The 25,133-nt window shown below is 48.4% G+C and overlaps 1 protein-coding gene across 2 annotated transcripts in view; it reads right to left on the bottom strand.

Moving 5' to 3' along the window:
* LOC144756136 (E3 SUMO-protein ligase KIAA1586-like) overlaps positions 1 to 25,133 on the bottom strand; it is a 38,674-nt gene that overhangs the window by 5,452 nt on the left and 8,089 nt on the right. The window contains exon 2 of one of the 2 annotated variants that reach the window (XM_078645699.1): positions 2,132 to 2,250. The exons of the other annotated variant lie outside the window; for it this stretch is intronic. The gene's annotated coding sequence lies outside the window, so the exon portion shown is untranslated. The remainder of the gene's footprint in view (positions 1 to 2,131; positions 2,251 to 25,133) is intronic. 2 annotated transcript variants of the gene reach the window in all.

Below are 25,133 nucleotides of genomic sequence, written 5' to 3'. Positions count from 1 at the left end.
AACAAACCACTGTATAAGTGCTCAATGAAACAGTCTTAGAGGGATGAGATCTTACCTGATGGTAAATATTTCCACTTTGTGGCACGGAGATTGGTGGCCCAGTTCTGAGGGCGGGACCTGCACTAAATGAATTAGCGCCACTGCCAGGCGAAACCCTATCCGAAAGTAAGTTGTACTTTGAAAGCTCCCTTTTGATCAAGGAATGCATCACACTTTCACGCACAAAGGAACCTAGTGTAAGAGCGTGGGCTCTCCATGGGTACCACCGGTCTACCTCTGCGCACTTGTTGCAGGAACTACTCCTTTGTGAAAAGTGCCTTTTGGGTCTACTTAGACTTACTAGGTCTACCTTGAATGTTTCATAAATGCAAGATCACGTTCTTATCTACAGACAACACACCACCGTCCTTGCCCTGGTTGTGGTGGTGAGCTGGAGGCCTGGCTGCTGGAGGCAGACAACTGGTGCAGTGTTATTTTTTTCTCACATCACCACTATCACGTGATGCAGAAAATGCAGCATCAAAACAAAATGCTCCAAAATGGCTGTAGCTAAATCTTAAGGTTTGGGGAGGTTTCCCGCCTTCCACGTCACTGTGCACCCCTTCCCATCATTCATAATTCTATTTTCATCATTTCCTCAAAACTGCGAAATCTTAAGGAATCCCATGGTCTCCCTATGTCCCAGTTCCCTTACATTTCTGAACGCCTCAAGATACTGTTCTATTCAAAGGGCTCAGATTTGTCGTTAAGACCGTACTCCATATTTTGGGGGACGCAGTCTGTGCTTAATTGCAAGCGGTTGCCTGAACTCTCTTTGAATGGTACAGATGAGCCAAGAAAAATGTACTGTTATCCAGAAGAATCGTCACTTTTCTGCTGCCTCAGTTATCAGACATGCAAGAACCAAGAATTGAGTTATAAGAAGCATAGCGCCGCCCCACACACAATGTGTCACAGGGGAGAGGTGTGGAAGGACACAAGTACACAAACACCCTCACACAGCACACCTCAATCAAATGAGGGACGGAGAGCAGCAGTTATAAAGCTGCTGACCTCAAATACGAGGCTTCCCCTGTCCGGCATCACACACGTCAATTTAATCCCCAGGCTTAGTGTTGCCAGTAATGAGCCCGTACACACGCCCAGCACTGCCAGTGAAGTGTCCAGACACTGCCTGAAACTTTGCACACCGACTACCACACGCTCCCAGAATACTTTCTTTCAGTGAGATGTAGTTCGATTACCGAAGGGAGAAACCACGGTTCTACCACGCTGGCGCTCCACACAGGTCGCCATTACGACGGATGCGCCCGTTCGTCTTCCTCCCCTTTTTTGATACCTTCCTTACCCATCGGCACATGTCGACCCGCCCAAGCTGGGTTAGAATTAACAGCGGCTACGAAATCTGTTATACTCTATACCACAAACAGCCCTGAAGAGTCACGAGCTACATGCTCGCCTGACGAAACACGTGTCGGCTGGTTGCTTTTGTCTTGATGTTACCCCTCCGAAATGGGAGGTTTAATACATTTCTTTTGAAAGGAACATTCTTTAAGAGTCCATCTTGCCTCATTTATTGATACTCTTGCTTGTTTTTCTTTTGAAAACCTCCAAGGATTACCTTCTTGTTACGTGTGCACAGGATTTGCTTGTACCTAATTGGGTGGGCCCTGACCAGCCCCTACAGAGGTTTTGGGTCTCCTCTGACCGTGCTGCACCGTTATTACACTGTTATTTTATCTTACACCTACCGCTACCAGTATAGGCGTCATCATTTCTTGTACACTCCAAAACTCTACACAGAACCCAGATGTAAGACTATGATGTTAACCGCATGAGTAATAGATGACTGCGGAGCTGGCTTCTTTTAACTAAGTGCATTACATTGGTGGCCCTGAAATAAGCTTAACAGGCACCCCCTGCCCTCCTCCCCATCCTCCCTCCCTCTTCCCCCCCCCCCAACCTAAAGACACAGGCTACCTTCAGAAATGAGGTATGGAGCAGCTTTACCCTAGCTTTAGATAGAAACACAATCAGACACTGGGAGGAGAGGGGTGTCGGAGGGTCCCACTAACACGCCCTGCTGTGCCATCTGCCTGCCTGGGTACCCTTGAGTTCGTTCTCTTTTTACCTCGTGGCTGGTTTTGCATCAGACAGTGGCGGGCACTGAAGGCCGTCACGCTTCACGCACAGGGGTTGCCACACTGTGATTTATGAACGGCCCAGCCAGGCTGACGTGCTTTTCTGTGCCTGGGATGTATAGAAAAGAAAGGCAATAATTATGTTCGGTCCCAGTCAAATGATACACAGCATATGCCAAGGTTCAACTCAACGAGTGCTGCACTGCATGCAACCATGCCAGGGGTGGGCAGGAAGGGGCACCCTGAACACCCTTCCGGGTTTCGGTTTTACAGTTCACGCTTCCAAAAACATGGCTCATTGTACAGTCATGGGACGTACAAGCAGCATAAGTCAAAAGCACAGGCAACAGCATATATCCAACATAAATGACACATAGGTAAGCAGACAAACAAGCATTTGCAATGCAATAGGTCTCGCATTTACGGAGGTTGAGCTATTGGCATTGTAAATGACAACGCCCTTTACTCATGTTTTTTTGTTTTCAAAACATAAATAAAAGGCATTGTTATTTACAATGTCTTATTACTTACCGGTAATCTTCATTACTCCGGGTCCCGTAGTCCTCGACACCTTCCTAACAAGTGAGATAATCCATCTCACAGACAGAAAAAAAAGAATGAAGGAATGCTGGACCTACCCTCCCCCTCCTGCTGGGAGTACATAAGCGTACTGGTCCGGCATTCCCTCTGAAATACCAAGCCAGGGATGAAGGCCGGCAGAAAGGGCGGGAGGGAGGGAAGTCAGGAAGGTGTCGAGGACTACGGGACCCGGAGTAATGAAGATTACCGGTAAGTAATAAGACATTACCCCCAGGTCCCTACGTCCTCGACACCTTCCTAACAAGTGAGAAATACCAAAGCAGACCCCGGCATTCATCCAAAAACCAGGAGCGAACACAGCCCAAAAACACCCAAAGCAAAACCGCCACAGACCCCAGCAGAACGGGAAGGCGGCAAGGGCGGATGAAGCAAAAGAATAACGCCCCACTGAACACAGAGAGAGGAACACCCTGGACCTCCGCCCAAGAGGCAGCCACTCCCACCGCAGAACACAGGAGGAGCCAAGCCCCAAGGGAGCACCCAGCAGGGCACAAACAACCCCCGCCCCCCAAACCACCGGGAGAAAGGAGCCCTGGAGAAAAAATAGCAAGGGAGAAACCCACTGCCCCAGGCACCGCCAAGCAGCCGCCCCACCAGGAACAAAACAGGCCAACCCGGCCCGACAACCGAGAGAGCACGAGAACAGGCAGCACAGGAGGACACCGCCAAGGCCCAGAAAGGAACCAGCAGGGGCAAGACAGAGAGCGAAACCCGTCCCCAATGAAGGGAAGAGAGCGACCCACAAGTGGGGCAACCCACAAACGACCACACCAAAAGGTGAGGAGAGGAAGACGAGACCGAAGAGGCACGCCAAAGGAAGACAACAACAAACTGGACCAACCACCGCGCCAAATCCCAACACACATGGGGAAGCCACCAGCAGAGCCACCAAGACCGAAGAGGGAGGAACCAGACAAGAAAACAGGCACCGACCCAGAGCCACAACGAGGAAGAAAAGGGGTCCAGGAACCCAGGCAAGGCCCCCACCAACAGACGACAACTGCGGCAAAAAGGGCACCGGAGGCACAGAAACCCCCAGAAGGCAGGAAAAACACGCAGCCAACTCCAGCACAGACACCGGACGGCAGCAGCCGAGGCCGCCACCCCGGGAGAAGAAAACCCGGGGCACAGAAACCAGCCACGGCCAGACCAGAGGCAACCAAAAGCAGGAGACAAAGGGAACACAAACCCAGGAACCCGCCCAGACCAGGCCAGGGAGAGCAACAAAAATGGCACCCAAGGCAGCACCACAAACAGCCTGGGCACAGACAAGAGAGAAAACCCAAAGACAGAACACGGAACCGGGGAACCAAACCCAGAAACGGGAAGGAGGAACCGGCAGCAACCAAGAACCGACCCACCGGCCAGGAGGCCCCCAAGGGACCACCAAAGGCGAACCCCAAGAACGCCAAAACACGAAGGCCAACAGGGAGGCCAAGAGTCCCACAATGCAGGAGGCCCAGAAAGACCCAAGAAGCCAACCGTACAACCGACAGGACAGCCAGCCAGGAGGACCCCAAAACGGCACCGGCAGAACCCCAAAAGGGGAGGCAGAGGGCCAACGAACCCAAACCCAAAACCACAGAACAAAAAGGGGTCCAGGAAAAGGCACCAAAGCCCGCCACTGCCAAGCCAACAAGAGTGGAGAAGCAGCAGGAAGACAAAGAGGGAGACCGGCAAGCCACAACCGTCAACCATGCGGTAAAGGAAGGGACACAAGCCCAACCCAAAACCCAGACCAACAGGGACAGAACCACCGGACACCAAGAGGCCGCAAAAGAGGCCGAAAGCACCAGAGAACGAGCGGCCAGGGAGGACCCTAGCAGGGACTCCACAAGGGGAGGCCAAGAACAGGGACCGCCAGGGAACAAACCCAACATAGGCAGAGCCGAGACCCGGAAACCCAAGGCAACCCCAAACCACAGGAGAGGAGCTAGGAGAGCCCAAAAAGGCGCACAACCCCCGAGGGGCGCGGGAACAGACCCAAAAAGAGAAAGACAAACCCCGAAGAGACAACAAGAGCAACGGCCAGAGACACCACAGGCCGAAAGCAGGCCGCACAGGAGGCGAAAACGCACAAACCCAAGAACAGGCCCCAAAGGGAACACCACAGCACCAGGGCCCAGGAAGGACGGAAAAAGGGGGGGACGGGGAAGGAGCCAAGCGACCCACACACCAGGGGAGACCGACACCAGTCCACAACCGGCAACCACACCCACAAACCCACCAGCCAAGACCAAGAGAAGGCAAGGGGAGGAGGACACCACAAAAGGTACCCACAAGGCAGGAAAGAAGGGCACAGGGCAGCCCAAACCCCTAACGTCGGAGGGAGGGACACCGAAGCAACGTACCCAAGAAACCAAGGAGCCACCCAATCAGAAGCCAAGGAAGACCCACAACACCCAGCCAACACAAGAGGCAAAGGGAGCGGCAACCAACAAAGGAAAAGGACCCCAAAGTGCACCAAGCCACAAAGAGCCAGAAGAGGGTAAAAGGAAACCACCACAGGAAACCAAACCCCACCTCCTCACCCACGCACACAAGTCTCTCCACGACCTGGGCCCCAAGTACCTCAACAACCGCCTGGCCTTCTACACGCCCACCCGCCAGCTACGGTCCACCAGCCTCGCCCTCGCAGCCGTACCACGCATCCGAAGAGCCACCGCCGGAGGAAGATCCTTCTCTTACCTGGCTGCCAAGACTTGGAACTCCCTCCCCATCCACCTTCGGCTGACCCAGGACCATCTCGCCTTCAGGAAACAACTCAAGACCTGGCTGTTCGAGCAGTAGCATACCCCTCCCCCCAAGCGCCTTGAGACCCTCCCGGGTGAGTAGTGCGCTATACAAATGGCATGATTGATTGATTGATTGACCCCAACCAAGTGCAACACAACACAGCACCTGGCAAGCCGCAACCATAGCCAGAAAGCCCACCAGGGGCCCCAGCAGGACAGACCCGGAGCAACAGCCAAACAAGGCCCACCAGGACAGAGGGAGAGCAGGACAGAGGAAGAGCAGAACAGCCCCCTCGCCCCGGAAAAAAACAACCGAACCCTGGAAACAGGGAGTCCGGACACACCAAGGACCCTGAAGCAGGAAGCAGGAAGCGACCCAGCCAAACCCAAGCAGGGGGCCAAGGCCAAAAGCAGATGTGCCACACCCGAACACGGAGTGCAACGGGGGCAGCAAGGCCACCACCACGACCGGCAAAAGGAGAAGAGCGAACGCAAGGGCACCCGAGGGCCCAGCCGCCACACCCAGTCACCACCAGGGAGGAAAAGCTCCAGGCCAGCAAACCAGACACAGCGAAAACCAGAGCACCGGTCATGCACCGGGGGACAAGAAGAAAAACGGCACCCTGAGCCCAGGCAAAGCCAACACCCCGGAAGGACGCAAGGAGCACCCAGCACCAGGAGCCACAGGCAGGCACCCAGACAGGAACGCACCAGGCCTGAACCCACAAGAACAGGCAGGAACCAACAGGGCGGACAGGCTGAAGGCGGAAGAACCCGCGAGACCGGCAACCAAGGGGGACAGCCCACCAGGCACCAAGAACGCCCAGGGGGAACAGAAGCACGCAGAGCAGGAAGGGAGGAAGTCCAGAGGCCAGAGAACGAACCAGGCCTGAAACCCCCCCAAAGGAAAATCCCATGAGCGTGGAAAACATGGAGACAAGGCCGCAGGTCAGCACAGCAGAAGAACACAGCCAGGAAGAAGAAACCTGTAATGTGCAAACAGAGACCGTCTCCCAACTCCACCGCCCAGACGACAACCAGGAACAGGCACCGACCAAGCGGGAGCCAGGATGCCCGAGAAACCAAAACCTGAGGAGGAAGAAGGGCGCAGCAGAGGGAAGGAAGGAAGAGACAGAGCGCAAAAAACACACAAAGTCCCAATCCAGCACAGGTACAGGGAGCGCAACAAGCCAGGCAAAAGCCCCTGAACACGCCGAGCAGGACTCCTAGACCGGACCCTCGAGGCAGCCCCACCACGGCAGCCAGACCCACCCAAGCAAAGCACAGAACACACGGCCAGAACAACATGTAAGTGCAAGGCAACCGGGAAAAAAGCGGAACCGCTATGCGGTACTCAACACAGGGGCAGGAAGGACACCAATCATCCCGCCCCAAGCCAGCCCAGGCGCCACCCAAGACACCAGCGCCGGGCAGCGCAGAGGACTGCAGCCACAGGTCCGACACCAATCTCCAGAAAACCATCCCGGAAGTCACCGATCAGGACTCCCAGACAGGACCCTCGAGGCAGCCCCACCACGCACAGCCAGACCCACCCAGGCAAGCAAAAAAACACATGGCCAGAAGAACATGGAAGTGCGAGGCAACAGGGAAAAAACGGAACCGCTATGCGGTACTCACCACAGGGGCAGGAAGGACACCAAGCGACCTGCCCCCAAGAGCCAGCCCAGGCGCCACCTAAGACACCAGCGTCGGGCAGGGAAGAGGATTGCAGCCACCGGACCGACACCGACTCTCCAGAAAGCCAGCCCCCGCAGCAACACCACGAACAGCAGGGGCGACAGAGGAACAAGGCCAGCATCACCCCCACAGAAATAGGGAAGAAGCCCAGTAGCAGAAGGCATGAAGCGCTGCAGAAGGCCTGGGGACAAACCTCGGCAACACCAGGCGTCACCGATGCACATCCCCACGTTATTTTCCAGAAGGGCATCCATCGCCATCATCAAGCCAGGTAGGGGGACCAGGAGCTCCGCCCAGCGTAGCCCCTGGGCCCCCAAAACAGCCTCAACCTCGCGTCTCCCACCTGGCCCAGCCACAGGAAGATGCGCGCTGCAACCCGGAAAGAATCCTGGAGGAGCGGCGCCCCAGCCGCAAAGGGCCCGGCGCCCATCAACGCAACTCCCAGCAAGCCTGGCAGGCCAGGAGAAGCGGACCAGGAAGAGGAATCCACCGAAGAATCAGGTGAGCAGCAAACACGTCCTATTCTGTCAGAGTAAGATAAAAAGACCAGAGGGAATGCTGGGACCGGTACGCTTATGTACTCCCAGCGGGAGGGGAGGGTAGGTCCAGCATTACTTTGTTCTTTTTTTCTGTCTGTGAGATGGATTATCTCACTTGTTAGGAAGGTGTAGAGGACGTAGGGACCTGGGGGTAATGCCAATAGCTTAAACCAGCGTAAATGCGAGACCTATGGCATTGCAAATGCTTGTTCTTATTCCATCCAACTCTATTCCCTGTCTAACCACCTACTCGTCTAAATGCATTCGGTCTAATTTACATGCTTACACAAAAAAAATCAACACAACGATGCTAAAATAAAAGCATGTGTATGAAAGTTGGGACATGTTTTAGATCAAAATCGAATTATCTAGCTAGAAAGCTAGTTTAGGAATGGGAGTATAATTAAATAAGATAACATAACTCAGCATCGCCATCCCCCACCGTTTACCTCGTCGGTCACAGTCCCGGCTGGAGTCTGCTCGGTGTGTGTTACTAATAGACCCCTGGCCTGCTCGATGGACAGGCAGTCGGATGAGCTCTCCGACTGCGACGGGCAGTCTCCGGTAATAGTGTCATGTCTATGAATCGTGTGCTTAAATGTAAAGCCGAGGGTTCAAATGTGAGGAGGGGGCTTTACTACACCACAGCAGCATTGCTTCATGCAGGTTAAAGTGAGTGAGCTACTAAAACGAGGAGATTCCATTCACACTAATATTTCAGGGTCATATCCTCACGCAGTGTGAAAACTCGCATCCATGTGAATTCAGCCAGTGTCTGGTTATCTGGCTCTTCCCGGACTGACACGCTGTGCAGTGTTTCATCGGAAACGGTCTGTGAGCCTTGTGACAAGAATCGTGTTTAGAAATACACTCCGTTCTGTTTTTATTTTTTGTAACTTTGCTACAGTTCTTCTGGAAAGCGAACGGGAAAGAAGCAAAGGCAATCAGGGGTGTAAAAATGCACCACCCTATGAAGGGTGTTTTCATTTAAAGGACCAGTCCAGTAAATGGAACGATCGGTTTTAAAACCCCAACAAGCTTCATCAAACACATTGAGATTGTATGCAGACCTCTAAAGTTGGTGGTCGTTGGCGGTGTAAGTTTGGGTAAGCGGACAACTTGTTTTCAATGTCACTGGATGGACACTTTAATGTAAACTCACCAACACATACTCGGGAATATGTACAGTACACTGTGTACAAAATGCTGGTCCCGTGAAATAAGTCTGAATTCCGCAGCCATGTACATTAAATTATGGAATCTTCCACGATTGGTGCGTATTGTAAGTTAGGGTTGCCGGTTTGTAATAAAGTATATTTTTCTTTACCAATCAAGTTATACATTCAGCGCCTTCCAGCTCGCCTGTCTTTTTTAAAGCTCTTGAACTTGGGTCCGCTAGTTCAATAAGCAATAATTTAATGTCGGAGGCAGCCTCCTCCCCTTCCATGGTTCCACCTGCTCACCCTTCTCTGTTAAGACTAAGAGTCCTTCTGAATAAATTCCATCAATCCAAGCATTGTCTGTAGTTGCATAGGCACGGTAGTGTAATCTGTGCAGAGTAAGGGTGTATAATAATAACGTGCATATGTAAAACCGCAGCCCGCTTCTAGCAGGGCTTTTGATAACAATGTACTTGTCTGTGGCCGATAAGAGCTTCAGTTTCGGAACCCATAGTAATAACTCCCCTATTAAATCACATCACTTGTGAAGAACCGGTCATAATCACTCATCCCAGGGCTGCGCCAGAGCTGAGACTGCAGAAGAGCACCATAGCCCCACGACCACAACTTCAAACCCAGCTCCGCCCGATTACATCATCACACGGGACCGAGGGCGTCTGTTTTTTTTTATAGTTAAAGCAGGATGGAGGTTTAGTGGTATTGACCCAGGACATTTTTTGTGTCCCATTATACCTCCACGCTTGTAATGAGGCCGTATTATGACAGTTCTAAAAAATGGTTTATTTTTTTCTACATATTTCGGGGCCACTAACCTTCGAATGAAGCTGTGAGTAGCCTTTCTAAATCACCCAGTGTGAACATATGTTTGTAGCGTCAAGGAAGTGATGGGCTATGTGCTTCCATGCAGTTTTGATACAGGATGCCTGGAACATGTCGTCTCTGTAGCCTAGACTGAATAACTGAGTGAAAATTGCACATAACCAATCTCCGAGTTTTAAACCTTCAAGCAGTCTGCCGGACGTGAGCAATTAAGGAAAGGCGTTCACACCTCGCGGTTCCCATCGCCTTAATCTTTGCACAGAACATGTTTCGGAGTCGGATCGCGCCTTTTCATTCAATCCAGCAGCACCACGGTATCAGTAGTTTATCAAAGGTCTGTCTAGAAAAATATGAAATAGACAAGATTGCATTCATTTCCCCGAGCCGCAAAACACCAGCTACGTTAAGGATAAACTCTGCCCTTACATACGTGACCTGGAGCCAGTGTTGAGTGCCTGAAAACACAGCACTCAAATACTGTGCTCTTGAACACAGAAAACAGCTGATAAAAGGCACGGTGCACATCAAAGCCTCAACGCCAACCATGTGATAACAAGAAAGCCTTTTCATCAGAGGGTCTGGCTGTAGCTGAATGGGGCCGCACTCAGTAAAATGGAGGTTCACTGCAGATGTAGTTCGGCAGAACAAACGTGCGGTGGGGGCGTGTGAGAGCGGAGAGGAGACACCATGCAAGCACATGGTTTGTCTCACTTCGCTCACCAAAGCCACAACAATAGAGTCTCCCAAGCGAAGCAGCGCATGCGCTGCGTTCGCTAGCGAGACCTGAAAACGTGACAGAGGGTAGCATGTAGACACCTTATAAGGAGAGCAGTATGCATAAAACACATAGGGCACGGCAGCAGCATGCAAACCCACCTGGCAAGGAGGGCGGCAGGCATAAAACACATGGGGCACAGCAGCAGCATGCAAACACCTGGTAAGGAGGGCAGCAGGTATAAAACACATGGGACACGGCAGCAGCATGTACACACCTTATAAAGAGGGCAGCAGGTATAAAACACATGAGGCACGGCAGCTGAATGCAAACACACCTGGTAAGGAGGGCAGCAGGTATAAAACACATGGGACACAGCAGCAGCATGCAAACACCTGGTAAGGAGGGCAGCACGTATAAAACACATGGGACACGGCAGCAGCATGTACACACCTTATAAAGAGGGCAGCAGGTATAAAACACATGGGACACTGCAGCAGCATGTACACACCTTGTAAGGAAGACAGCAGGTAGGAAACACATGGGGCATGGCAGCAGCATGTACACACCTTATAAAGAGGGCAGCAGGTATAAAACACATGAGGCACGGCAGCTGAATGCAAACACACCTGGTAAGGAGGGCAGCAGGTATAAAACACATGGGACACAGCAGCAGCATGCAAACACCTGGTAAGGAGGGCAGCAGGTATAAAACACATGGGACACGGCAGCAGCATGCAAACACCTGGTAAGGAGGGCAGCAGGTATAAAACACATGGGACACGGCAGCAGCATGTACACACCTTATAAAGAGGGCAGCAGGTATAAAACACATGAGGCACGGCAGCTGAATGCAAACACACCTGGTAAGGAGGGCAGCAGGTATAAAACACATGGGACACAGCAGCAGCATGCAAACACCTGGTAAGGAGGGCAGCAGGTATAAAACACATGGGACACGGCAGCAGCATGTACACACCTTATAAAGAGGGCAGCAGGTATAAAACACATGGGGCACAGCAGCAGCATGCAAACACCTGGTAAGGAGGGCAGCAGGTATAAAACACATGGGACACGGCAGCAGCATGTACACACCTTATAAAGAGGGCAGCAGGTATAAAACACATGAGGCACGGCAGCTGAATGCAAACACACCTGGTAAGGAGGGCAGCAGGTATAAAACACATGGGACACAGCAGCAGCATGCAAACACCTGGTAAGGAGGGCAGCAGGTATAAAACACATGGGACACGGCAGCAGCATGTACACACCTTATAAAGAGGGCAGCAGGTATAAAACACATGGGACACTGCAGCAGCATGCAAACACCTGGTAAGGAGGGCAGCAGGTATAAAACACATGGGACACGGCAGCAGCATGTACACACCTTATAAAGAGGGCAGCAGGTATAAAACACATGAGGCACGGCAGCTGAATGCAAACACACCTGGTAAGGAGGGCAGCAGGTATAAAACACATGGGACACAGCAGCAGCATGCAAACACCTGGTAAGGAGGGCAGCAGGTATAAAACACATGGGACACGGCAGCAGCATGTACACACCTTATAAAGAGGGCAGCAGGTATAAAACACATGGGACACTGCAGCAGCATGTACACACCTTGTAAGGAAGACAGCAGGTAGGAAACACATGGGGCATGGCAGCAGCATGCAAACATCTGGTAAGGAGGGCAGCAGGCATAAAACACATGGGACACAGCAGCAGCATGCAAACACACCTGGTAAGGAGGGCAGCAGGCATAAAACACATGGGGCACAGCAGCAGCATGCAAACACCTGGTAAGGAGGGCAGCAGGTATAAAACACATGGGACACGGCAGCAGCATGTACACACCTTATAAAGAGGGCAGCAGGTATAAAACACATGGGACACTGCAGCAGCATGTACACACCTTGTAAGGAAGACAGCAGGTAGGAAACACATGGGGCATGGCAGCAGCATGCAAACATCTGGTAAGGAGGGCAGCAGGCATAAAACACATGGGACACAGCAGCAGCATGCAAACACACCTGGTAAGGAGGGCAGCAGGCATAAAACACATGGGCCATGGCTGCAGCATGCAAACACACCTGGTAAGGAGGGCAGCAGGCATAAAACACATGGGACACGGCAGCAGCAAGCATACACACCAGGTAAGGAGGGCAGCAGGCATAAAACACATGGGACACGGCAGCAGCATGCAAACACACCTGGTAAGGAGGGCAGCAGGCATACAACACATGGGGCACGGTAGCAGTATGCAAACACCTGGTAAGGAGGGCAGCAGGCATAAAACACATGAGGCACGGCAGCTGAATGCAAACACACCTGGTAAGGAGGGCGGAAGGCATAAAACACATGGGGCATGGAGCCAGCATGCAAACACACCTGGTAAGGAGGGAAGCAGGCATAAAACATATGGGGCAAGGCGGCAGCATGCAAACACCTGGTAAGGAGGGCAGCAGGCATACAACACATGGGCCACGGCGGCAGGATGCAAACACACCTGGTAAGGAGGGCAGCAGGTATAAAACACATGGGACACGGCGGCAGCAAGCAAACACACCTTACAAGGAGGGCAGCAGGCATAAAACACATGGGACACAGCAGCAGCATGCAAACACACCTGGTACGGAGGGCAGCAGGCATAAAAGGTATGGGGCACGACAGAAGCATGCAAACACCTCCTAAGGAGCGCAGTGGGCATTAAATACATGGGACATGGAAGCAGCATGCATTAGACATCTACAAAAGAGTACAGCAAACACCAACCAAATAGCAGAGGGTGGCAAAGAAAACAAGACACCGGAAGCTGCATGCATCAAATTCAAGTTACATGTCAGCAGCATCAAACCCATAGCTATAGGGGAGGCAGAAGCAGTCTCCACCTGGCTGCAGTGCATCCTAGACCAACCTGCACAGAAGCAGAAGTTACATACTAGCAGGTTGTAACGTATAGGAGCCATATGGGGTCTTGTGGTGAGGAAAGGCACATATCCCCCACAGTTAAGAGCAAGGCTCTTAACTGGGAACCTAGCCCTCCTTTGCACTTTGCATGGAGGGTAGTGAGGCAGAGCAGTCCAAGGCTAACTAAGGAAAGGTGTTTTAGGCTAGAGATTCAGCAAAACAACAAAAGGTTTTCTTTATCACTGCCTAGTCAGTGTTTTTACTTGTAAAAAAATACTTTAATACACACACTACGATATACTAGGCACAAATGTACAAATAGATGCAGAATTGGCAGCTGGAAAGCCACTGGTGACACCCTCTATTGGGCCTCACAACCAATAGGGAGGACTCGAATGACAGATCCCACAGATAAGGAAACCCCCTAAATGTACCCCGGATCCCCTGCCATAGAAACACCTCCAATGGTCTGTGCATCAGCGCACCCTGAATCCGAACACCCCCCCCCCCCACCCCCTAATCAGCAGGTGTCTACCATAACACAGCGAGCGCAGTCAATAAGTGTCTGTGCCACAACCATAGCTACGGGCAGCTTCGAAAGGTCAAAACCCAGTACAATAAAACATTTCAGGATGGCACCACATCTAAATAACATCGAATGATTGGCTGCTAGAACTATCATTGTCAACGAAGATTTTGAGATTCAGTACAGTACCCTGTGCAAGTCTACGTCTAGCTGCAAAGCAGCCACAGGACACAAGGTTCCTCCTCTCCAAGCCTTCAGACTATAACACCAGTTCGAGGAAGGTACTGTGTCCAGGTCACTCACTGTTCAGTACACCTGGGATACTTAAAGAGTGGTATTTCTAATATCTCGGGACTTCCTGCGGGCCCCCACACTCCTGGCAGTCCCACGGGGACAACCACCGCCATTTTTCTAATAGTGCTCTTGCTTCCTTAGGGCACCACCAATCAAGATAGCCAATTTATGTGGTTGACTCTACGGCTTAAGGGGTGATCCTTCTCAGTTGAGCCAGGTGTGGTGCTTCCTTGCAGCCACGACTGCTGGTCTTTTCTTTAAAGTCATGTCCTTAAGTATAGCACCCAGCAGAGCGCTCTTACTTTTTTCTTACCGTGAGCCACCCGCTGTCTTTTAGGTACGGGCTGTAGGGGAGCCACAGGCGCGTGCGGTTGGACTGACTGCCCACCGGACCAACACAACTTAAAGTGCTGGCATAATAGCCAGCTGCCAATGCTCTTCTGTTAGGGCAGACAACAATGGTGTGGTGCGCTCCTGTCTCCCCTAGACAGAGCAGTGGGAGAGGCACACCGCAGTAGTGGCGCTGTTTGTAGTGTGGTGCTCAAAGTTGAAATGGAGTATGTCACGCCCGAGCCGGTGGACTCATCTTAGGGCCTTGCATTTTGGGTATTGATGCCAATGTAGAAGGCGTTCCCATAGTCGAACCTTCTGGTCATGAGGGCTTGCATGATGGTACTGCGGATGTCCATAGGGAGACATTTGACTTTTTTTTTTTTTTAGAAGTCTGAGAGCGTGGAAGCAGGTTGACTTGTATCGCCATGGAGATACTTCAGTTAGTCACAATGCGGAGGTTCCTAGCTGTGTTAGGTTGTTGTGGAGACAGACGTAGCTTAGCGGGCCACCAACCCGTGGACCAGAGAAAACTGTCTTTGCCAAAGAGGACCACCTCCGTTTTCTCGCTGTTGAGCTTGAGGCAGTTCCTTTTTGTGGTACACAAACAATGATGCGTAGTCCAGGTGTAGTAGTAGATCCCTCTTTATTGACAAGTAGATAGGTGGCAGGTTACAGGATAGTAAGTTACAAGTAGAAAACCCCACCAAGAGAGAGCGTCCAGCTCCTCAGCCTGAGATGACCAACTGACTCTCTAGCTAGAGTCAGGCACTTAACATTCCATGATGTCACAGGACATTCTGATGCAATGGTAGAGAGGGAAAATACATAGAACCATTTACCACACATCCTCTTCCGTTAACAAACAACAGCAAGTAAGAAGTTAAGACGGAACTGAAGAATATAGAGAAGACCAAAGACACAAGAGCTAGTCAAAGAGACAATTTGAAAAGCAGGAATTTCAAGCGTGAAAGCAGAGAGAAAATTCAAAGTGGCATGTAGAAAGAAATGCAAAATTACATAGAAAGAAATGCAAAATTACATACAAAATTACATAACATGCCCATCCACCCTCCTTAATAAAACAAGGTAGCGATCCCGGTAAACTAAGTAGGGTGTATCAACTAAATGACAAAATATGTGCAGATGGAAGAAAGCACAATAAGATTAATTAACAACTTACACAGAAAAAGGGTATGCCTTGCAATAAAGACTAGCACATGACGTGCACTAACAACCTCCCCTCCAAGGGTACACCTAGAAAGGCAACCTTTAAACTGTGGAACAAAACAACTCCCCAGGAAAGGGTATACCAGAGGATATAAACGCCCCTGGAACAAAGCACACAGTAGCCAAACACTGACAACTGTGACACAACTACACCAAGAGGCAGCGCTGACAACGCACCTCAACTACCCACACAGAGTGATGCAAATTAGACCAACACAGATAACCTCCCCTAACAAAAGGGTACACCATTGAACAATGTAGGAATTGTTCAAGATAACATCACATAAATAGCGGCGCTGACAACGCACACCACCTTCCCCAGAAAAGGGTACACAAAGTGTAGTATATGGTTATACGCACGCGCGTCATTCACAACAATAAACATCGCGTTATGGTTTAAATGTGTTATTGTCGCGTGTTGTGTTCGCGTGAGGTATGTATGCAGTTTTGTGCCGCGTGTCTGTATGTTGTTCTTTGAATGTTGAGGCGTGCATGCAAGTCTGAGTCGCGTGAGTGTGTTGTTGCTTGAATGAAGACGTCTTAGCTAAATAGGGTTGCCGTGCGGTTAAACGATATTCTGGATTGTACGCTGTGACTGCAGGCTGCTCATTAAAGGATCTTCTTACCAGATCAACTCAATTTGTCTCCTGGAGAGTTTCTTCTTATTTTTATTACACTGGCGACGAGGATGGGGCATATGTTGATGTTTTAGAGGAAGAAGAATGTGGATCAGAAAGGAAACTAGCTCTATTAAAGCACTGCCTTGGTGGAATAGCACTTAAAGAATTCAAAAGTCTACCTCCGTTAAGTGACACTTCTAATTTAGATGTATATCAAATTGCTACCAGGCAATTAGCTATCAGATATGGGAAAAAGATTAATATGGTTATGGAAAGATTTAAATTTTACTCAAGAAAACAACAAGCAGATGAGTCCATTGACAACTATGTATCTTCATTGAGAGCATTAGCAGTCACATGCGATTTTGAACACATTAATTATGACCAAGTCTTAAGAGATCAGATCCTTATGTGTACTAATAACAAGAAAATACAACAAAGACTATGGACAACTTCAGATATGACATTAAATGCAGCAATTGAAATTGCAAAGTCAATAGAACATTCAGAAAAATTTGTAGAAGAAATACGTTCTCAAAACAACAGTAAATCTGATATTCTAATTATAAATAAAGAAAATGAGAAATTTAAAGATTCAGGGAAATATGGAAAATATACTAACACAAGGAATGATAACCAGTATAAAAATGAATACAGAAATAGATGGCAAAAACCTGATCAGAGAACAAATATGTGGCAAAGATCTGATCAAAGGATAAATACTTGGCAAAAAGCTGATTCAAGAACTTATAATATGTACTGTTTCAGATGTGGTAGTAGTTATCATTTAGGGAATTCAAAATTGTGTCCAGCCCTGGACAAAGTTTGTTCAAGATGTGAAAAAAAGGGGCATTTTTCAAAAGTTTGCAGATCAGCACCAAGGAAAGTCAGTTTAGTTCAAGATCAAGAACAAGAAAATTCAAATTCAAGTGATTGTGAATTTGACGTGAATACCATAATGTGCATAACTAAAGAACCAAAAGTAAGGAAATTTCCTTCATGTTTCATCACTATTAATGGAGTCTCTACCAAAGTATTTGTTGACTCTTGTTCATGGTACACAGTTCTGCCTAATGTCTTGTTTAAATCCAACTGGCCTAATATTAAATTGACACTACCAGATATCACACCAAGTGGATATACAGGGCATAAATTGCAACTCGTTGGATATTTCATTGCTGAACTTAAATTTAAAAGCTACTCCACACATGGGAAAGTGTATATAACTGTATCTGGTGATTCATTATTAGGTTGGCCACATGCAGAACAATTGGGGATGAAACTTGATCCTAATGCTGATCCTCCTGTTTATTCTATTGATTCTGAATCTAGTAAATCTGTACAAAGTAAAACCGGAGAAGAATTGATTTCAAAAATTAAAGAAGAATTTCCAAAATTATTTTGTGATGTCCTAGGGAAATACAAAGGATTCGAACATCGGATAAAAGTGCATGCTAATGCTTTACCTGTCCGCCATAAAGTGAGGAATGTGCCTCTTTCTTACAGGGAGAAATTAAAAGAAATTCTAGATGACATGTGTAAGAAGAAAATTATTGAACCAATCGAATCATCTCCATGGGTTTCTCCCATTGTAATTTCGATCAAATCTGGGGGAGATCTTCGTGTATGCATAGATTTACGCAGTTTAAACAATGCAATCTGTGTGGATTCACATCCTTTGCCCAATCTACACGAAATGGTTTCTACATTGAATAATGCCAAGGTATTCTCATGTTTAGATCTAGCAAGTGCGTACCATCAAATAGTCTTGCATGAAGATTCAAAAGATTTGACTGCTTTTATTACACCTGAAGGGCTATATAGATTTTGCAGAATGCCCTTTGGGTTAGCAAGTGCAGCCGCAGTTTTTCAGAGGCTAATGAAAGAGACACTGGAAGGATTGACTGGGGCAATTGCATTCCAAGATGACATTTTAGTCTTTGGAAAAGACATAGTTGAACATGACAAGCATTTACTTAAAGTATTGAACGCCTTATCGGAGAAGGGTTTAACTCTGAAGACGTCTTAGCTAAATAGGGTTGCCGTGCGGTTAAACGATATTCTGGATTGTACGCTGTGACTGCAGGCTGCTCATTAAAGGATCTTCTTACCAGATCAACTCAATTTGTCTCCTGGAGAGTTTCTTCTTATTTTTATTACACAAAGATACTAATCTTTGAAACTCTCCAACAAATTAGTTACATGCAGACAACCTCCCCTAAAGAAAGGGTACACCACGTGAAAGTGCGCAACGTAACTTCTCCAAAGGGTAACAACAAGACCCTAGGAAACAAAAAGTAGGCACTGACTGGCAGTACAACCCCACAACTTCCCCTAAGTAAGGGTACACCATAAGTACTAACCCTAAGTATATGGATGGGGAATTATTAAGTCACAAACACTCTAACTGCACAAGCAGAGTGAAACATAGGATACCTACCCTGTGTGACAAAAACTACAACATCACCTATATAAAGATATATAAGGTACACCATAAGGTACAACACTGCTCTAGTTTCAAAATATGGCATTGACAGGCCACAAATCCTCCCTCAATTAATGGTACACCACAGTGTTATAACGTTGCCTTAGGAATCCAACCCAAACTCCCAATGGTAGGGTACAGTATAAAACAACCACAGATAACCAAAAACATAAAAGAAAAACATACTAACAACCTGAACAAGGTAAATAGGACCATCCATTATGCTCAACATACCAACCAACCCACAATATTCACTGATATACAAATTATTTGAAGCATAAGAAACTGACAAAACAAAAAAACATTAGCTCCGGTGAGCGATACCTCACCCGGGGTCTTCGTAGACAGATCCATGAAGAGACTAGTAGCATCAAATGAACAGCGCGATGTAGTGAAAACTCTTGCGGTGTTCCAAAGATGTATATAGCCATCAGGGTGAAAAGTGAGTCATAAAGTCCTTAAGGAAACAACCTCTGAAAAGTCAAGAGACGTAGTGCATTCTGTGTGGAAGTACACTTCTGAGTTTTCACTTGTGGTTCGTAGCGTTTACGATGTAGAGAAACTTGAATTGAGCCGATGTCAAGAAACGTGAGCTCTAGCCAGTAGAAAGGGTATTCCAAATATTTGATTAGACATTGAAAGTATAAAGAGACTGGTGCTGCAGGGCAGGCTTGAGCGGAAATACCTCTGAACGAGTGACGGCACTAGAGATACCCATACGCAGACGCGCAGCAACTCCAAACAATTTGACGGCATGGCGTTACGTCCGCGCCGGATGGCTCACGATGAAGACGTGCTGTCCGAAGTCGGAAACAGGAGGCAGTGGCAACGGAGCAAACGTCACAAAAGAAGAGATGACGGCTTCACGAGACAGGTAAGTCTATGTGTGCGCCATGGCAGGAGGCTTGTTCAAAATGTAGCGGTTCAACTGTCAAAGGGTACATCGCATCATGGATGTACAAAAAACACCAAACAAAAGTGTCCTCCATTCACCGCTAAATGCAATCCAGTCTTCACCAAGACGTAGGCTCATAACGAGGACACTGTTCTCGAGTTCACCGCAAGGACAGGGAAAGCAGGGGAAACTTCACACGATGTTAGCTGTTGTGAAGAGTATTGGCAGCGCTGGAAAGCTCCGTAACAAAACAAAAAAAAAATTGACTGTAGTGAAGGGTGGTGCCAGTGCTGGGCAGCCGTAATAGGACACTCACTGATGTTGGCAGTTGTGAAAGAAACTGCTAGCGCTGGGCGAACTGTCACGGTGCAAAAGCCATAGGGACACAGTAGGGTGATCAGGCCAGCTGAATCTCACACGCTTTTGTGGCTGGAGATATCTAATTTCCAGATGACAGCAAGGTCGCAGTGGACTCCTTCACTTATCAAACGCCCAGGGTGGAGGCTGTCCAGGGTGAAGAGGACACTGGTGGGGTTTGCTGGGCGTTTCTCCAATTACAAAAGGAAATAAACTTACTTCTTTTTTAATTTTTGACTGGATCCCATAACAGTCCTTGGTTTCCTTATGCTAACTCCTGTAGTTACTTAAACTGGGTCCCAGAACAGTCCTTGGTTCCCTTAAATGCTGAGTTGGCAATCCTCTTTCTGTGCAGCGTAGGTTAGTCCAAGAAAAGTCACCAAAATGTGGTACACAAACAATGATGCGTAGTCCAGGTGTAGTAGTAGATCCCTCTTTATTGACAAGTAGATAGGTGGCAGGTTACAGGATAGTAAGTTACAAGTAGAAAACCCCACCAGGAGAGAGCTTCCAGCTCCTCAGCCTGAGATGACCAACTGACTCTCTAGCTAGAGTCAGGCACTTAACATTCCATGATGTCACAGGACATTCTGATGCAATGGTAGAGAGGGAAAATACATAGAACCATTTACCACACTTTTCATCCAGTCTGCTACAGAGGACATGCGCATGATGAAATGGGCTTGGTTGTGGAAGTGTCTTCTGACAAAGATGATATTGAATACAAGGGAGTAGACAATGCTGGTACAACAGCAAAATTCCACACATTGCTATTTGATAAAACATCTTCAGCTCAAGGTCACATGCCTGGATGGTGATTAATATTTACAAGACTCTTGCACCGGCACCTTACTTGAGCTTTACATTCTCATTCTATTTAAAGAGAAAGTTGATCGCTATACGATTTGGGAAACTACCCATTTTGCGGACCAGCCAACCTGGGTGCACAAAGGGCCTATATCATGCCAACTTTGCGGTAGCAACAAAGACGATTTTATCCATATAATTTGTACATGCCCCTAACTTCACAATGTACAAGTCACTTTACTTAGAAAAGCTCTATATGCTAGAGGAACCAGGCCCTGTAGAGCTGCAACAATTAAATGGCTAGACCCGTCAGATCCTCAATTGAATTGTAAATTGATTACATTTCTTAACTCCTTTGAACAGGCACTGACAATTTGGCACATAAATATCTAGCTAGAAGGTGGTAATCATGTTTCCCCATAAGGTATGTGAGTGCCTCAAATATTTATAGGTCCGCATACAGAACCCTGAACGGCTGGAATGGTTGGGATTCCATCTATGTAAATAGACTAAATCAATGGTGTTTCATTCGTAACAAATTCATGCTATGTCTTAAAAATGGGCAGATTTTATTGATTGTCTTATTTGTTTTTTTATTATGAAATATTGTTAAGGTTTTAATTATCTCAACAATAAACTTACTTTTGACTGGTTGCAAGTGGCGAATTTCGTGTGTGGTATTTCCTTGTTTGCTTGATGATGCTGGTATGGGGGGTGGGGAGCATGTAGATGCTAAAGGGTGTGGGGCTCAGGGAGGAGATCAGGTTGGAATCATCAGACAAGAAGCTGACCTTTTGGGTATGTCCTGAGAGGAAGGAGCCGATCCATCGTTGTGCTGGGCCTCAAATTCAGGCCTCGTGGAGGCGTTGGATGAGGATGGTGTATGAGATGGTGTTGAATGCTGCCAAGAGGTATAGAAGGATGAGTGTTGCTGTGCTCCTTTTGTCCATGACATGGTGGATGTAATCGGTTGCAGCAATGAGGTTTCTCTCTATGCTGTTGTTGGGGCTAAATCCAAATGGGTGGGGGCTAGGAGACAGTTTGCAGGGAGGTAGATAGTTTGCCGGGCATTAATTTGTTTCTCCACAATTTTGGCCGTGTTTGGGAAGAAGGCGATGGGCCAGTGAGTGGCTACGGTAAGGGGATTCTCAGTTTCTTACAGCGTGGTATAATGGTGGCATGTTTCCAGAAGTCTGGAAAGGTAGCAGTGGAGATTGAAGAGTTGAGAATGGGTGTAAGGGCTGAGCAGATCGAGAAATATAGATGGTGGACATGGATCAGATGGAGGTCCTGCATGGTGTTGGTAGTTTTCACTGTGCTGACTGTCCTTGGTTTCCTTGGAATTTTTGTTGTTGGAGTGAAAGTCTGAGGATGGAAATGTCCGGTTGGCGGGCTACTTGTACTGACGCTTCGTGAGCCGGATGTCCTTGGTGTACCAGCTTGCTCGCAGCTTGGCTCAGGTGAGGCAGTGGTATTCAGTGGAGATAGGACACCACAAAGGAAGTGATTTAAGCACAAGATTTATCATGCTAGGATTTGTTGGTGGGTGGAGGGGCAAGGGGACTGGAGTTCTGAGATCCAGATGCCGCCCCTCCCAAATAAGGGAGAGGTGTGGTGCAGCGGCCAGGGTGTCTGACTCCGGAGATCGGGCTCACGGTTCGATCCCCAGGGCCAGCTCAGCATCATGGGACTCTGGGCAATAGCTCACTTAATCTCCCTGACCCCCAGTGCCTTGAAACCCTTAAGGGGTTGGTACCGGATTTATTTATTCATTTATTCAGGCATTTCGTTGTATTTGTGTTGGGCGGTCTGGGTGTAGGGGTATATAGATTGGTTGGGTAGGTGCAGACAGAAGCGAATAATGTAGAGGACCACCCGCGTAACCGGCATGTGTTTGTCAACTGAGATATTGGGAACATTGGCAAAGAAGGGGTAATGGAGGCATCCGGCCAACTGGGTGGGGTTATTTACTAGCTGGGTAAGTCCAAAGATAGGGAGGTCTTACAGGAGTGGTGAGTGGGGGTCAGACTGGTCCTTTAGGTGAAGTGGAGGTCGCCGATCATAATGAAGGCGTTGGATGAGAGGGCCAGCAGGGTGAAGAGCTCAGTGAAAATGGAGCAGAAATTGGATCTGGGTCTGTGGTAATGGTAGGGTTGGCAGTACATTAGTGATTCTCCTACGGTTGTGGTGTTCAAGGTTCTGATTTTGAACGCCATGAGTTCTAGTTGGTCGCTGTATGAGTTGAGGTGGAGGAGCAGCTGAGTTGCTCTCTGTAGATGATAATACCTCCTCAAGATTTCTTGGATGTGTCTTGTTATCTTTCGTCTGGGGGGGATGGTCACCGCTATGTCCTAAGAATGGGGAGGTCGAGCAGGAATTCCCTGACCACTATGGTGTGTTTGGAGATATAGCAGGTGTTGAGGTGTAGGCCAGTGAAGGTGAGGTATGTGTTGTGTGAGGTGGTGCAGGGCCTGGAGTGATTGGGTGAGCAGTTTGTTGAGGTGGGGGTGGGAGTGGGGCAGGAGAAGTAGCAGGTGGGGTAGGAGAGTGCCACTTCTGTCCATGTAGGGGAGGCTTTGGCGCAGTGCGGGGACGGGTGAATGGAGTCTCAGTCTGCGGTTGTTGGTTAGCTGACAAGGAGTCCTAGCACTGGGCGTGGTCGGGCAGGGCTAGGGTTCATGAGGAGCATTGCAAAGGTGGAAAGGGACGGAAAGTGGATAGGGGTAAGCAGTGGAGATGACAACAAAATGAGAAAAAAAAGAGAAAATGGGCACAGTAAGAGGTAGATGCAGCAGAAAGTGGGGCAAAAAGAAGAGATAGAAGGGGAAGAAGCAGCACAGAAAGGAAACAGAAGACAAAAGAGACACAGAATTTAGACAGCGAGGGAGAGCAGAAAATGTTGCAGGCCTAAAAGGGCCAAGAAGCCACTGTTGGAGGACGAAAGACAGGTGGTACAAAAGAGTCACCTGGCAGAGGGACAAACAGTCAGGTAAGGGCCAGGATGCCCCTTCCCTCATTTATGAAAGAAAGCCCACACATTCAATAGGACATCCAAAGAAAGATAAAGCTGCCAGAATACAGCCCCATATGATAACACTTACCAAAAAAAAAACAATGCTATAGAAAATGTTGGACCTTGCCCATCGGAGTGATATACATGTTCTGAATCACATCTCTGCTTCTTATGGATCCTAGTGTTATTTGTTCTATTTTCCTGCCATTGAATAAAACTCAATTTCTTCTTTTAATTTACAATACTAACAGGACATTGAAGGTATTGTTATTTAGTTCTTAGCACTGTGTCTACGTTTTTAACTTCTTACTCCTAAGATGTGCCACAGTCCACAACATGGTACCAACACAACACAGTACCAACCTACACTACCTCGAAAGAGTCAAGTACACAAAAGGAGTAGTCCGATTCTCCAGTTGGAGAGCACCAGTATTGTGGTTGATGGTGAGAGCACAAGTATTGTGGCCCATGGTGAGCGCACCAGTATTGTGGCCCATGGACACCAGTGCTAAATACCTCGGGCTGCCGCAGAACCCAAAGAAAAGGGCTCCCAGGGAACGACCGAGGTGTTGCACTTATAGAACCTGCATGGGTGGGTCCCTCAAAGGGATGGATGAAAGGATGCTCAGCAGGGCACAAGTCCTAAAAAAAGAAGTGGGGGGACTCTCCAAGTAAGGTGGTGTTACAGGAAGTGACATCACGACAGGAAGTGACATCACAACAGGAAGTGACATTACATGTGCAGCAGATCTATCATCTGACCGTATGCACGTATTGCAAGATTTAACAATTGAAGCTGCTCAGTGCTTAAGCCTGTGACCTAATGGCCCTGTATAGAGGAATTAACAGCCCAAATGTGGATGACGTTTGGTGTACACCTACATTAGTAGAGACATTAAATGCTGGGGGTCCAACGTTCCTGGAGACTTGGGTTGTGGACGATATCTATTCATTTTAAAGTACAACATTTGCAACGTACAGAAACACCAAAACACGTCCTTGCACCAGCAGCGATCCACTATCAGTGGGTAAAAGAAGAGCTAAAATTACAACAGCCACAGAGGCACACACAAAATTATCCAAGAGTATCAATATTTTTTAAACTGAGGCATATTAGACATAAACCACGGAGAGAGAGGAACGATAGCCAATAAGATGATGACAAGAACAGAACCTTCTTCATTCTAGTCTACTTCCAAAACTCACTAGGAGGGTGGCTCAGTGAGCCAACTACTCATTC

This window comes from Lissotriton helveticus, chromosome 5_1 (genome assembly GCF_964261635.1).
Source record: "Lissotriton helveticus chromosome 5_1, aLisHel1.1, whole genome shotgun sequence".
NCBI classification, from domain to species: Eukaryota; Metazoa; Chordata; class Amphibia; order Caudata; family Salamandridae; genus Lissotriton; species Lissotriton helveticus.
The sequence above is the reverse complement of the archived record's forward strand: the minus strand, read 5'-3'. Positions and strand labels throughout refer to the sequence as shown.